This window comes from Seriola aureovittata, chromosome 14 (genome assembly GCF_021018895.1).
Source record: "Seriola aureovittata isolate HTS-2021-v1 ecotype China chromosome 14, ASM2101889v1, whole genome shotgun sequence".
In the NCBI taxonomy this organism is placed as follows: Eukaryota; Metazoa; Chordata; class Actinopteri; order Carangiformes; family Carangidae; genus Seriola; species Seriola aureovittata.
In genome coordinates, this window is record NC_079377.1 from 20,062,425 (window position 1) to 20,076,601 (window position 14,177).

At 28.9% G+C, this 14,177-nt stretch overlaps 1 long non-coding RNA gene across 2 annotated transcripts in view; it reads right to left on the minus strand.

The window, feature by feature from the left end:
* Window positions 1–11,794: 11,794 nt before the first annotated feature.
* The window catches only part of LOC130181033 (uncharacterized), a 34,194-nt gene continuing 31,811 nt past the window's right edge, over window positions 11,795–14,177 (minus strand). For both annotated transcript variants that reach the window (XR_008829513.1, XR_008829514.1), the window contains one exon: window positions 11,795–12,072. This is a non-coding gene — a long non-coding RNA (uncharacterized LOC130181033). The remainder of the gene's footprint in view (window positions 12,073–14,177) is intronic.

Below are 14,177 nucleotides of genomic sequence, written 5' to 3' on the forward strand. Positions count from 1 at the left end.
AAACAAGTCCATGTCTCATTTACCACATTGCACATTAGATTGAAAACTCTGTCTTTTTTATGCCTTACTGTACTACAACCTTTTATGCCTTTCTATACTTTGACATTTTTATGGCTTACTGTCACAACCCAGGTATAAAGCCATGACAAAAACCAGGGGAACAGAGTGTGGTCAAACAATAATAAATTTAATAACAACAAAGTGATGTATCTAACACAAAAGAAGTAAGATAAACTGTGAGGTGGGGATATCAGTATGATCAGTGATGTGGGTACATGTGTGCATAAATGGGATGTATGAAGTGTCAGCTGTTGTCTGCATGAACACAAAATCAGAATATGCCGAAGAGCCGAGAGAGAGCCCAAAGACAGCATGTTGGAGCGACCTCTTATTGGGCTGGAACACTGGTTCTTCCGATCTAGGTGTAGCTCCGCCCTCAAGACACCTGCTGAACAAAGTGGAAAACAGAACAATCACTTAAATACAAATCACAATGACGGGCCATAGTTCTGTCACACTTTTATGCCTTACTGTACTATATTTTATGCTTTACTAGACCATTATTTTTCATGCCTCACAATAGTATGATGTTTTTATGACGTTTTATGCTTACTTTAGTATCACATTGTTTGCCTAACTATATTGTGATGTTTTGTTCACTTTTTATGCGTTGCTATAGTATGACATTTTTATGACATTTTATGCCTAACACTATGATGCTTTTATAACTTTTTATCTGTTACTATGCTGTGACTTTTTATACATTACTATACTTTGAAGTTTTTATGACTTTTTATGACAATCACACTTTTAATACTTTTTATGCCTTAATATACTATGAGGTTTTTTGACATTCTTATGTGTTATATACTATAACGTTTTTATGACTATCTATGCATAACTATACGATGATGTTTTTATGACTTTTTATGCCTTACTATTTAATGACATTTTTTGCCTCACTACATTGTGATGTTTTTATGACTTTTTAATAATTAAAATACTATGACGATCTTATGACTTTTCGTACCTTACTATACTATTACTTTTTAATGACTTTTTATGCCTAACTATTATGTGACATTTTTTGCCTCACTGCATTGTGACATTTTTTGACATTTTTATGACTTTTTATGACTTAATATGTCTTACCATACTATGACGTTTTTTTGACTTTATATGCCTTAGTATACTATGACATTTATTGCCTCACTACATTCTGACTTTTTTTATGAATTTTATACCTTACTGTACGATGACGTTTTTATGACTTTTCATGCCTTACTATACTATGACATTTATTGTCTTACTACATTCTGATATTTTTATGATTTATTATGCCTAACTATACTATGGAGTTTTATGCCTTACTATACAGTACTTTGACGTTTTTATAACTTTTCATCCCTTACTATACTATAAGATTTTTACATCTTACTATAGTATATGTTTTTTTGACTTTTTATGCCTTACTATAATATGACATTTATTGCCACACTATATTCTGATGTTTTTACGACTTTTTATGAATTACTATACTATAACATTTTTATGACTTTTTAGGGCTTATTATAATATGATGTTTCATGCCTTACTACACTATGACGTTTTTATGACTTTTCATGCCTTACTATTATATGAATTTTTATGTCTAAGAATACTATGATGTATTTTTGACTTTTTATGCCTTAGTATACTGTGACATTTTCATGACTTTTTATAACTTAGTATACTATGAATTTTTATGTCTTAACATACTATGATGTTTTTATGACTTTTCATGCCTTCAGATACTATGACGTTTTTATGGCTTTTATTTCCTCACTATACTATAAAATATTTATGACTTTTTATGCCTTACTATACTATGAAGTTTTCATGACTTTTTATGCCTTAGTATACTATGTTTTTATGAATTTGTAAGCCCTACTATACTAAACTGTATACTATACTATGTCATTTTTATGACCTTTATGCCTTACTATACTATGACGTATTTTGACATTTTTATTCCTTACTATACTATGATGTTTTTGTGACTTTTCACGCCTTAACATACTATGATGTTTTTATGACTTTTCATGCATTATTACTATGACGTTTTTATGACTTTTTATGCCTAACTATACTATGACTTTTTATGCCTAACTATACTGTGACGTTTTATGCCTTACTATTATATGAATTTTTATGTCTTAGAATACTATGATGTTTTTGGAGTTTTTATGCCTTAGTATACTATGACATTTTCATGACTTTTCTTGGCTCACTATACTATAACATTTTTATGACTTTTTATGCCTTACTATACTATGATGTTTCTATGACGTTTTTATGCCTTACTATACTATGACATTTTTTGACATTTTTATGCCTTACTATACTACAATGTTTTTATGACTTTTTATGCCTTACTATACTATGATTTTAATTGACATTTTTATGCCTTACTATACTATGATGTTTATTGACATTTTTATGCCTTACTATACTATGATGTTTATTGACATTTTTATGCCTTACTATACTATGATGTTTTTAAGACTTTTCATGCCTTACTATACTAGTGTGTTTGTATGACTTTTTATGCCTTACTATACTATAACGTTTTATGTCTTACTATACTATGACGTTTTTTGAGATTTTTATGCCTTACTTTACTATGACGTTTTTATGACTTTTTATGCCTTACTATACTATGACGTTTTTTGAGATTTTTATGCCTTACTATACTATGACATTTTTATGACTTTTCATGCCTTACTATACTATGACGTTTTTTGACATTTTTATACCTTACTATACTATGAAGTTTTTTGACATTTTTATGCCTTACTATACTATGACGTTTTTATGACTTTTTATGCCTTACTATACTATGACGTTTTTATGAATTTTCATACCTTACTATACTATGACGTTTTTATGACTTTTTATGCCTTACTATACTATGACGTTTTTTGACATTTTTATGCCTTACTATACTATGACGTTTTTTGACATTTTTATGCCTTACTATACTATGCCGTTTTTATGACTTTTCATACCTTTCTATACTATTGCATTTGTATGACTTTTTAGGCCTAATGGTACTATGACGTTTTATGTCTTACTATACTATGACATTTTTTGACATTTTTATGCCTTACTATACTATGATGTTTTTATGACTTTTCATGCCTTACTATACTAGTGTGTTTGTATGACTTTTTATGCCTTACTATACTATAACGTTTTATGTCTTACTATACTATGACGTTTTTTGAGATTTTTATGCCTCACTATGCTATGACGTTTTTATGACTTTTTATGCCTTACTATACTATGACGTTTTTTGATTTTTATGCCTTACTATACTATGACGTTTTTATGACTATTCATGCCTTACTATACTATGACGTTTTTTGACATTTTTATACCTTACTATACTATGAAGTTTTTTGAGATTTTTATGCCTTACTATACTATGACGTTTTTATGACTTTTTATGCCTTACTATACTATGACGTTTTTTGACATTTTTATGCCTTACTATACTATGACGTTTTTATGACTTTTTATGCCTTACTATACTATGACATTTTTATGACTTTTCATACCTTACTATACTATGACGTTTTTTGAGATTTTTATGCCTTACTATACTATGCCGTTTTTATGACTTTTTATGCCTTACTATACTATGACATTTTTTGACATTTTTATGCCTTACTATACTATGACTTTTTATGCCTTACTATACTATGACGTTTTATGCCTTACTATACTATGACGTTTTTTGACATTTTTATGCCTTACTATACTATGACGTTTTTTGACATTTTTATGGTTTACTACACTATGAAGTTTTTATGACTTTTTATGCCTTACTATACTATGACGTTTTTTGACATTTTTATGCCTTACTATACTATGACGTTTTTTGACATTTTTATGCCTTACTATACTATGACGTTTTTTGACATTTTTATGCCTTACTATACTATGACGTTTTTATGACTTTTTATGCCTTACTATACTATGACGTTCTTTGACATTTTTATGCCTTACTATACTATGACGTTTTTTGACATTTTTATGCCTTACTATACTATGCCGTTTTTTGACATTTTTATGCCTTACTATACTATGACGTTTTTATGACTTTTTATGCCTTACTATTCTATGACGTCTTTTGACATTTTTATGCCTTACTATACTATGAAGTTTTTTGACATTTTTATGCCTTACTATACTATGACGTTTTTATGACTTTTCATACCTTTCTATACTATTGCATTTGTATGACTTTTTAGGCCTAATGGTACTATGACGTTTTATGTCTTACTATACTATGACATTTTTTGACATTTTTATGCCTTACTATACTATGACGTTTTTATGACTTTTTATGCCTTACTATACTATGACGTTTTTATGACTTTTCATACCTTTCTATACTATGACGTTTTTTGACATTTTTATACCTTACTATACTATGACGTTTTTGACATTTTTATGCCTTACTATACTATGACGTTTTTGACATTTTTATGCCTTACTATACTATGACGTTTTTTGACATTTTTATGCCTTACTATACTATGCCTTTTTTATGACTTTTCATACCTTACTATACTATTGCATTTGTATGACTTTTTAGGCCTAATGGTACTATGACGTTTTATGTCTTACTATACTATGACATTTTTTGACATTTTTATGCCTTACTATACTATGATGTTTATTGACATTTTTATGCCTTACTATACTATGATGTTTTTATGACTTTTCATGCCTTACTATACTAGTGTGTTTGTATGACTTTTTATGCCTTACTATACTATAACGTTTTATGTCTTACTATACTATGACGTTTTTTGACATTTTTATACCTTACTATACTATGAAGTTTTTTGAGATTTTTATGCCTTACTATACTATGACGTTTTTATGACTTTTTATGCCTTACTATACTATGACATTTTTTGACATTTTTATGCCTTACTATATTATGCTTTTTTTATGACTTTTCATACCTTACTATACTATGACGTTTTTTGACATTTTTATGCCTTACTATACTATGACGTTTTTTGACATTTTTATGGTTTACTACACTATGAAGTTTTTATGACTTTTTATGCCTTACTATTCTATGACGTTTTTTGACATTTTTATGCCTTACTATACTATGACGTTTTTTGACATTTTTATGCCTTACTATACTATGACGTTTTTTGACATTTTTATGGTTTACTATACTATGAAGTTTTTATGACTTTTTATGCCTTACTATACTATGACGTTTTTTGACATTTTTATGCCTTACTATACTATGACTTTTTTTGACATTTTTATGCCTACTATACTATGACTTTTTTTGACATTTTTTATGACATTTTTTATGACTTTTTATGCCTTACTATTCTATGACGTTTTTATGACTTTTTATGCCTTACTTTACTATGACGTTTTTATGACTATTCATGCCTTACTATACTATGCTTTTTTTATGACTTTTTATGCCTTACTATATTATGCTTTTTTTATGACTTTTTATGCCTTACTATACTATGACGTTTTTTGACATTTTTATGCCTTACTATACTATGAACGTTTTTATGACTTTTTATGCCTTACTATACTATGACGTTTTTTTGACTTTTTATGCCTTACTATACTATGACGTATTTTGACATTTTTATGCCTTACTATACTATGCCGTTTTTATGACTTTTCATACCTTTCTATACGATTGCATTTGTATGACTTTTTAGGCCTAATGGTACTATGACGTTTTATGTCTTACTATACTATGACATTTTTTGACATTTTTATGCCTTACTATACTATGACGTTTTTTGACATTTTTATGCCTTACTATACTATGACGTTTTTATGACTTTTCATACCTTTCTATACTATGACGTTTTTTGACATTTTTATGCCTTACTATACTATGACGTTTTTGACATTTTTATGCCTTACTATACTATGACGTTTTTTGACATTTTTATGCCTTACTATACTATGACGTTTTTTGACATTTTTATGCCTTACTATACTATGCCTTTTTTATGACTTTTCATACCTTACTATACTATTGCATTGTATGACTTTTTAGGCCTAATGGTACTATGACGTTTTATGTCTTACTATACTATGACATTTTTTGACATTTTTATGCCTTACTATACTATGATGTTTATTGACATTTTTATGCCTTACTATACTATAACGTTTTTATGACTTTTCATGCCTTACTATACTAGTGTGTTTGTATGACTTTTTATGCCTTACTATACTATAACGTTTTATGTCTTACTATACTATGACGTTTTTTGACATTTTTATACCTTACTATACTATGAAGTTTTTTGAGATTTTTATGCCTTACTATACTATGACGTTTTTATGACTTTTTATGCCTTACTATACTATGACATTTTTTGACATTTTTATGCCTTACTATACTATGCTTTTTTTATGACTTTTCATACCTTACTATACTATGACGTTTTTTGACATTTTTATGCCTTACTATACTATGACGTTTTTTGACATTTTTATGCCTTACTACACTATGAAGTTTTTATGACTTTTTATGCCTTACTATTCTATGACGTTTTTTGACATTTTTATGCCTTACTATACTATGACGTTTTTTGACATTTTTATGCCTTACTATACTATGACGTTTTTTGACATTTTTATGCCTTACTATACTATGACGTTTTTATGACTTTTTATGCCTTACTATACTATGACGTTCTTTGACATTTTTATGCCTTACTATACTATGACGTTTTTTGACATTTTTATGCCTTACTATACTATGCCGTTTTTTGACATTTTTATGCCTTACTATACTATGACGTTTTTATGACTTTTTATGCCTTACTATACTATGACGTTTTTTGACATTTTTATGCCTTACTATACTATGACGTTTTTTGACATTTTTATGCCTTACTATACTATGACGTTTTTATGACTTTTCATACCTTTCTATACTATTGCATTTGTATGACTTTTTAGGCCTAATGGTACTATGACGTTTTATGTCTTACTATACTATGACATTTTTTGACATTTTTATGCCTTACTATACTATGACGTTTTTATGACTTTTTATGCCTTACTATACTATGACGTTTTTATGACTTTTTATGCCTTAAAATACTATGACATTTTTTGACATTTTTATGCCTTACTATACTATGCCTTTTTTATGACTTTTCATACCTTACTATACTATGACGTTTTTTGACATTTTTATGCCTTACTATACTATGACGTTTTTTGACATTTTTATGGTTTACTACACTATGAAGTTTTTATGACTTTTTATGCCTTACTATTCTATGACGTTTTTTGACATTTTTATGCCTTACTATACTATGACGTTTTTTGACATTTTTATGCCTTACTATACTATGACGTTTTTATGACTTTTTATGCCTTACTATACTATGACGTTCTTTGACATTTTTATGCCTTACTATACTATGACGTTTTTTGAAATTTTTATGCCTTACTATACTATGACGTTTTTTTGACTTTTTATGCCTTACTATACTATGACGTTTTTATGACTTTTTATGCCTTACTATACTATGACGTTCTTTGACATTTTTATGCCTTACTATACTATGACGTTTTTTGACATTTTTATGCCTTACTATACTATGCCGTTTTTTGACATTTTTATGCCTTACTATACTATGACGTTTTTATGACTTTTTATGCCTTACTATTCTATGACGTCTTTTGACATTTTTATGCCTTACTATACTATGACGTTTTTTGACATTTTTATGCCTTACTATACTGTGACGTTTTTATGACTTTTCATACCTTACTATTCTATGACGTCTTTTGACATTTTTATGCCTTACTATACTATGACGTTTTTTGACATTTTTATGCCTTACTATACTATGACTTTTTATGCCTTACTTTACTATGACATTTTTATGCCTTTCTATACTATTGCATTTGTATGACTTTTTAGGCCTAATGGTACTATGACGTTTTATGTCTTACTATACTATGACATTTTTTGACATTTTTATGCCTTACTATACTATGACGTTTTTATGACTTTTTATGCCTTACTATACTATGACGTTTTTATGACTTTTCATGCCTTACTATACTATGACGTTTTTTGACATTTTTATGCCTCACTATACTATGACTTTTTTTGACATTTTTATGACTTTTCATACCTTACTATACTATGACTTTTTTTGACATTTTTATGACTTTTTAGGCCTAATGGTACTATGACGTTTTATGTCTTACTATACTATGACGTTTTTTGACATTTTTATGCCTTACTATACTATGATGTTTTTATGACTTTTTATGCCTTACTATACTATTGCATTTTTATGACTTTTCATGCCTTACTATACTAGTGTGTTTGTATGACTTTTTATGCCTTACTATACTATAACGTTTTATGTCTTACTATACTATGACGTTTTTTGAGATTTTTATGCCTCACTATGCTATGACGTTTTTATGACTTTTTATGCCTTACTATACTATGACATTTTTATGACTTTTCATACCTTACTATACTATGACGTTTTTTGACATTTTTATGCCTTACTATACTATGACGTTTTTTGACATTTTTATGGTTTACTATACTATGACGTTTTTTGACATTTTTATGCCTTACTATACTATGAAGTTTTTATGACTTTTTATGCCTTACTATTCTATGACGTTTTTTGACATTTTTATGCCTTACTATACTATGACGTTTTTATGACTTTTTATGCCTTACTCTACTATGACGTTTTTGACATTTTTATGCCTTACTATACGATGACATTTTTATGACTTTTTATGCCTTACTATACTATGACGTTTTTATGACTTTTTATGCCTTACTATACTATGACGTTTTTTGACATTTTTATGCCTTACTATACTATAACGTTTTATGCCTTACTTTACTATGACATTTTTATGACTTTTCATACCTTACTATACTATGACGTTTTTTGACATTTTTATGCCTTACTATACTATAACGTTTTTATGACTTTTCATACCTTACTATACTATTGCATTTGTATGACTTTTTAGGCCTAATGGTACTATGACGTTTTATGTCTTACTATACTATGACGTTTTTTGACATTTTTATGCCTTACTATACTATGACGTTTTTATGACTTTTCATGTCTTACTATACTAGTGTGTTTGTATGATTTTTTATGCCTTACTATACTATGACTTTTTTTGACATTTTTATGCCTCACTATACTATGACGTTTTTTGACATTTTTATGCCTTACTATACTATGACGTTTTTATGACTTTTCATACCTTACTATACTATTGCATTTGTATGACTTTTTAGGCCTAATGGTACTGTGACGTTTTATGTCTTACTATACTATGACGTTTTTTGACATTTTTATACCTTACTATACTATGACGTTTTTTGACATTTTTATGCCTTACTATACTGTGACGTTTTTATGACTTTTCATACCTTACTATACTATGACGTTTTTATGACTTTTTATGCCTTACTATACTATGACGTTTTTTGACATTTTTATGCCTTACTATACTATGAAGTTTTTATGACTTTTTATGCCTTACTATTCTATGACGTTTTTTGACATTTTTATGCCTTACTATACTATGACGTTTTTTGACATTTTTATGCCTTACTATACTGTGACGTTTTTATGACTTTTCATACCTTACTATACTATGACGTTTTTTGAAATTTTTATGCATTACTATACTATGACGTTTTTTGACATTTTTATGCCTTACTATACTATGACGTTTTTATGACTTTTTATGCCTTACTCTACTATGACGTTTTTTGACTTTTTTATGCCTTACTATACTATGACGTTTTTTGACATTTTTATGCCTTACTAGACTATGCCGTTTTTTGACATTTTTATGCCTTACTATACTATGACGTTTTTATGACTTTTTATGCCTTACTATACTATGACGTTTTTATGACTTTTCATACCTTACTATACTATGACGTTTTTTGACATTTTTATGCCTTACTATACTATGACGTTTTTATGACTTTTTATGCCTTACTATACTATGACGTTTTTATGACTTTTCATACCTTACTATACTATGACGTTTTTTGACATTTTTATGCCTTACTATACTATGACGTTTTTATGACTTTTCATACCTTACTATACTATTGCATTTGTATGACTTTTTAGGCCTAATGGTACTGTGACGTTTTATGTCTTACTATACTATGACGTTTTTTGACATTTTTATGCCTTACTATACTGACATTTTTATGACTTTTAATGCCTTACTATACTATGCAGTTTTTATGACTTTTTATGCGTTAGGATAGTTTATCTCTTTTATGCAATTTTATGCCTTACTATAATATGACATTTATTGTTTCACTACATGCTGATGTTTTTATGACTTTTAATGCCTTACTATACTATGAGGTTTTATGCCTTACTATAATATGACTTTTCATGATTTATTATACTATGACATTTTCCTGACTTTTCTTGCCTTACTATACCATGACTGTTTATGTCTTACTATACTATTATGTTTTAATGACTTTTCATCCTTTAGTATACTATGACATTTTTATGACTTATTATACGTTACTACACTATGACTTTTTTTGCCCTACTGTCACAACCCGGCTCTAAAACCATAACAAAAACCAAGGGAACACAGTTTGGGTAAACAATAGTACATTTATTAACAACAATATGATGCATTGAACAAAAAACAACTGAGGTAAGTAGTGTGGTTTGGACATCAGTATCATCAGTGATGTGGGTACATGTGTGCATGAATGGGATGAGTGAAGTGTTAATTCTTGTCTTCATGGACACAACATCAGAATATGCTGAGGAGCCGAGAGAGAGCCCAAAGACAGTATGAAGAGGTGACTTCTTATAAGGCTGCAACACTGGTTCTTCCGATCTAGGTGTAGCTTCGCCATCCAGACACCTGTCGCACAAACTGGAAGACAGAACAATCACCACACTTAATGTACTAATACGTTTTTATGCCATACTGTACTCTATTCTATTCTTTACTATACTATGACTTTAGATACCTTACTATAGTATGACTTTTTAATGGCTTTATTTTGCATATGGTTATGTTCTTATGACTTATTTTGCTTTGCTTTACTATAAAGTATTGATGACTTTTTGTTTAGGACTTTTTATGACTTACTATACTATGACATTTCATGCCTTATTATAGTATTGCGTTTCTTTAGCATTTGATGCCTTACTATGCTATGATATTTTCATCACTTATATGCTTTACTATACTATGACGTTTTTATGACTTTATATACCTTGCTTTACTATAACTTTTCATGCTTAACTATACTATGACGTTATGACTTTTTAATCCCTACTATACTATGACTTTTTATGCCTCACTATACTACAATATTTTTATGACTTTTTATGCCTCACTATACTACAATATTTTTATGACTTTTTATGCCTTACTATACTATGACGTTTTTTGACATTTTTATGCCTTACTATACCATGATGTTTTTATGACTTTTCATGTCTTACTATACTATTGCGTTTGTATGACTTTTTATACCTTACTATACTATAACGTTTTATGTCTTACTATACTATTATGTTTTCATGACTTTTCATGCTTTAGTATAGTATGACATTTTTATGACTTTTTATACGTTACTATACTATGACTTTTTTTGCCCTACTGTCACAACCCGGCTCTAAAACCATAACAAAAACCAAGGGAACACAGTTTGGGTAAACAATAGTACATTTATTAACAACAATATGATGCATTGAACAAAAAACAACTGAGGTAAGTTGTGAGGTTTGGACATCAGTATCATCAGTGATGTGGGTACATGTGAGCATGAATGGGATGAGTGAAGTGTTAATTCTTGTCTTCATGGACACAACATCAGATTATGCTGAGGAGCCGAGAGAGAGCCCAAAGACAGCATGAAGAGGTGACTTCTTATATGTCTGCAACACTGGTTCTTCCGATCTAGGTGTAGCTTCGCCATCCAGACACCTGTCGCACAAACTGGAAGACAGAACAATCACCACACTTAATGTACTAATACATTTTTATGCCATACTGTACTCTATTCTATTCTTTACTATACTATGACTTTAGATGCCTTACTATAGTATGACTTTTTAATGGCTTTATTTTGCATATGGTTATGTTCGTATGACTTATTTTGCTTTGCTTTACTATAAAGTATTGATGACTTTTCGTTTAGGACTTTTTATGCCTTACTATACTATGATATTTCATGCCTTATTATAGTATTGCGTTTCTTTAGCATTTGATGCCTTACTATGCTATGATATTTTCATCACTTATATGCTTTACTAGCATGGCCGTTTTTATGACTTTTTACACCTTAGTATACTATGACGTTTTTATGACTTTTCATGTCTTACTATACTAGTGTGTTTGTATGACTTTTTAGGCCTTACTATACTATAACGTTTTATGTCTTACCATACTATGACGTTTTTTGACATTTTTATGCCTTACTATATTATGACGTTTTTATGACTTTTTATGCCTTACTATGCTATGACGTTTTTATGACTTTTTATGCCTTACTATACTATGACGTTTTTTGACATTTTTATGCCTTACTATACTATGACGTTTTTATGACTTTTCATACCTTACTATACTATGACGTTTTTATGACGTTTTATGTCTTACTATACTATGACGTTTTTGAACATTTTTATGCCTTACTATACTATGACGTTTTTTGACATTTTTATGCCTTACTATACTATGACGTTTTTATGACTTTTCATGTCTTACTATACTAGTGTGTTTGTATGACTTTTTATGCCTTACTATACTATAACGTTTTATGTCTTACTATACTACGACATTTTTATGAATTTTTATGCCTTACTATACTATGACTTTTCATGTCTTGCTATACTATGACATTTTTCTGACTTTTTACGCCTTACTATACTGTGACTTTTCATGCCTTAATATACTATGACTTTTCATGTCTCAACATACTATGATGTTTTTTGACGACTTTTCATGCCTTACTATACTATGACGTTTTCATGCCATTTCATGGCTTATTATACTATGACATTTATTGCCTCACTAGATTCTTATGTTTTTATGACTTTTTATGCCTTACTATACCATGACGTTTTCAAGCCATTTCATGCCTTAGTATATTATGGTGTTTTCATGCTATTTTGTGTCTCACTATACTATGACATTTATTGCCTCACTACTAAATTTTTATGCCTTACTATACTGTGACTTTTCATGCCTTAATATACTATGACATTTTTCTAACTTTTTAAGCCTTACTATAGTATGACTTTTTTATGCCTTTTCATGCCTTACCATACTATGACGTTTTTTGACAGTTTTATGCCTTACTATGCTATGACGTTTTTATGACTTTTTATGCCATACTATACTATGACGTTTGTTGACATTTTTATGCCTTACTATACTATGACGTTTTTATGACTTTTCATACCTTACTATACTATGACGTTTTTATGACTTTTTATGCCTTACTATACTATGACGTTTTTTGACATTTTTATGCCTTACTATACTATGACGTTTTTATGACTTTTCATACCTTACTATACTATTGCATTTGTATGACTTTTTAGGCCTAATGGTACTATGACGTTTTATGTCTTACTATACTATGACGTTTTTGAACATTTTTATGCCTTACTATACTATAACGTTTTATGTCTTACCATACTATGACGTTTTTTGACATTTTTATGCCTTACTATATTATGACGTTTTTATGACTTTTTATGCCTTACTATACTATGACGTTTTTTGACATTTTTATGCCTTACTATATTATGACGTTTTTATGACTTTTCATACCTTACTATACTATGACGTTTTTATGACTTTTTATGCCTTACTATACTATGCCGTTTTTATGACTTTTCATACCTTACTATACTATTGCATTTGTATGACTTTTTAGGCCTAATGGTACTATGACGTTTTATGCCTTACTATACTATGACGTTTTTGAACATTTTTATGCCTTACTATACTATGACGTTTTTGAACATTTTTATGCCTTACTATACTATGACGTTTTTATGACTTTTTATGACTTTTTATGCCTTACTATTCTA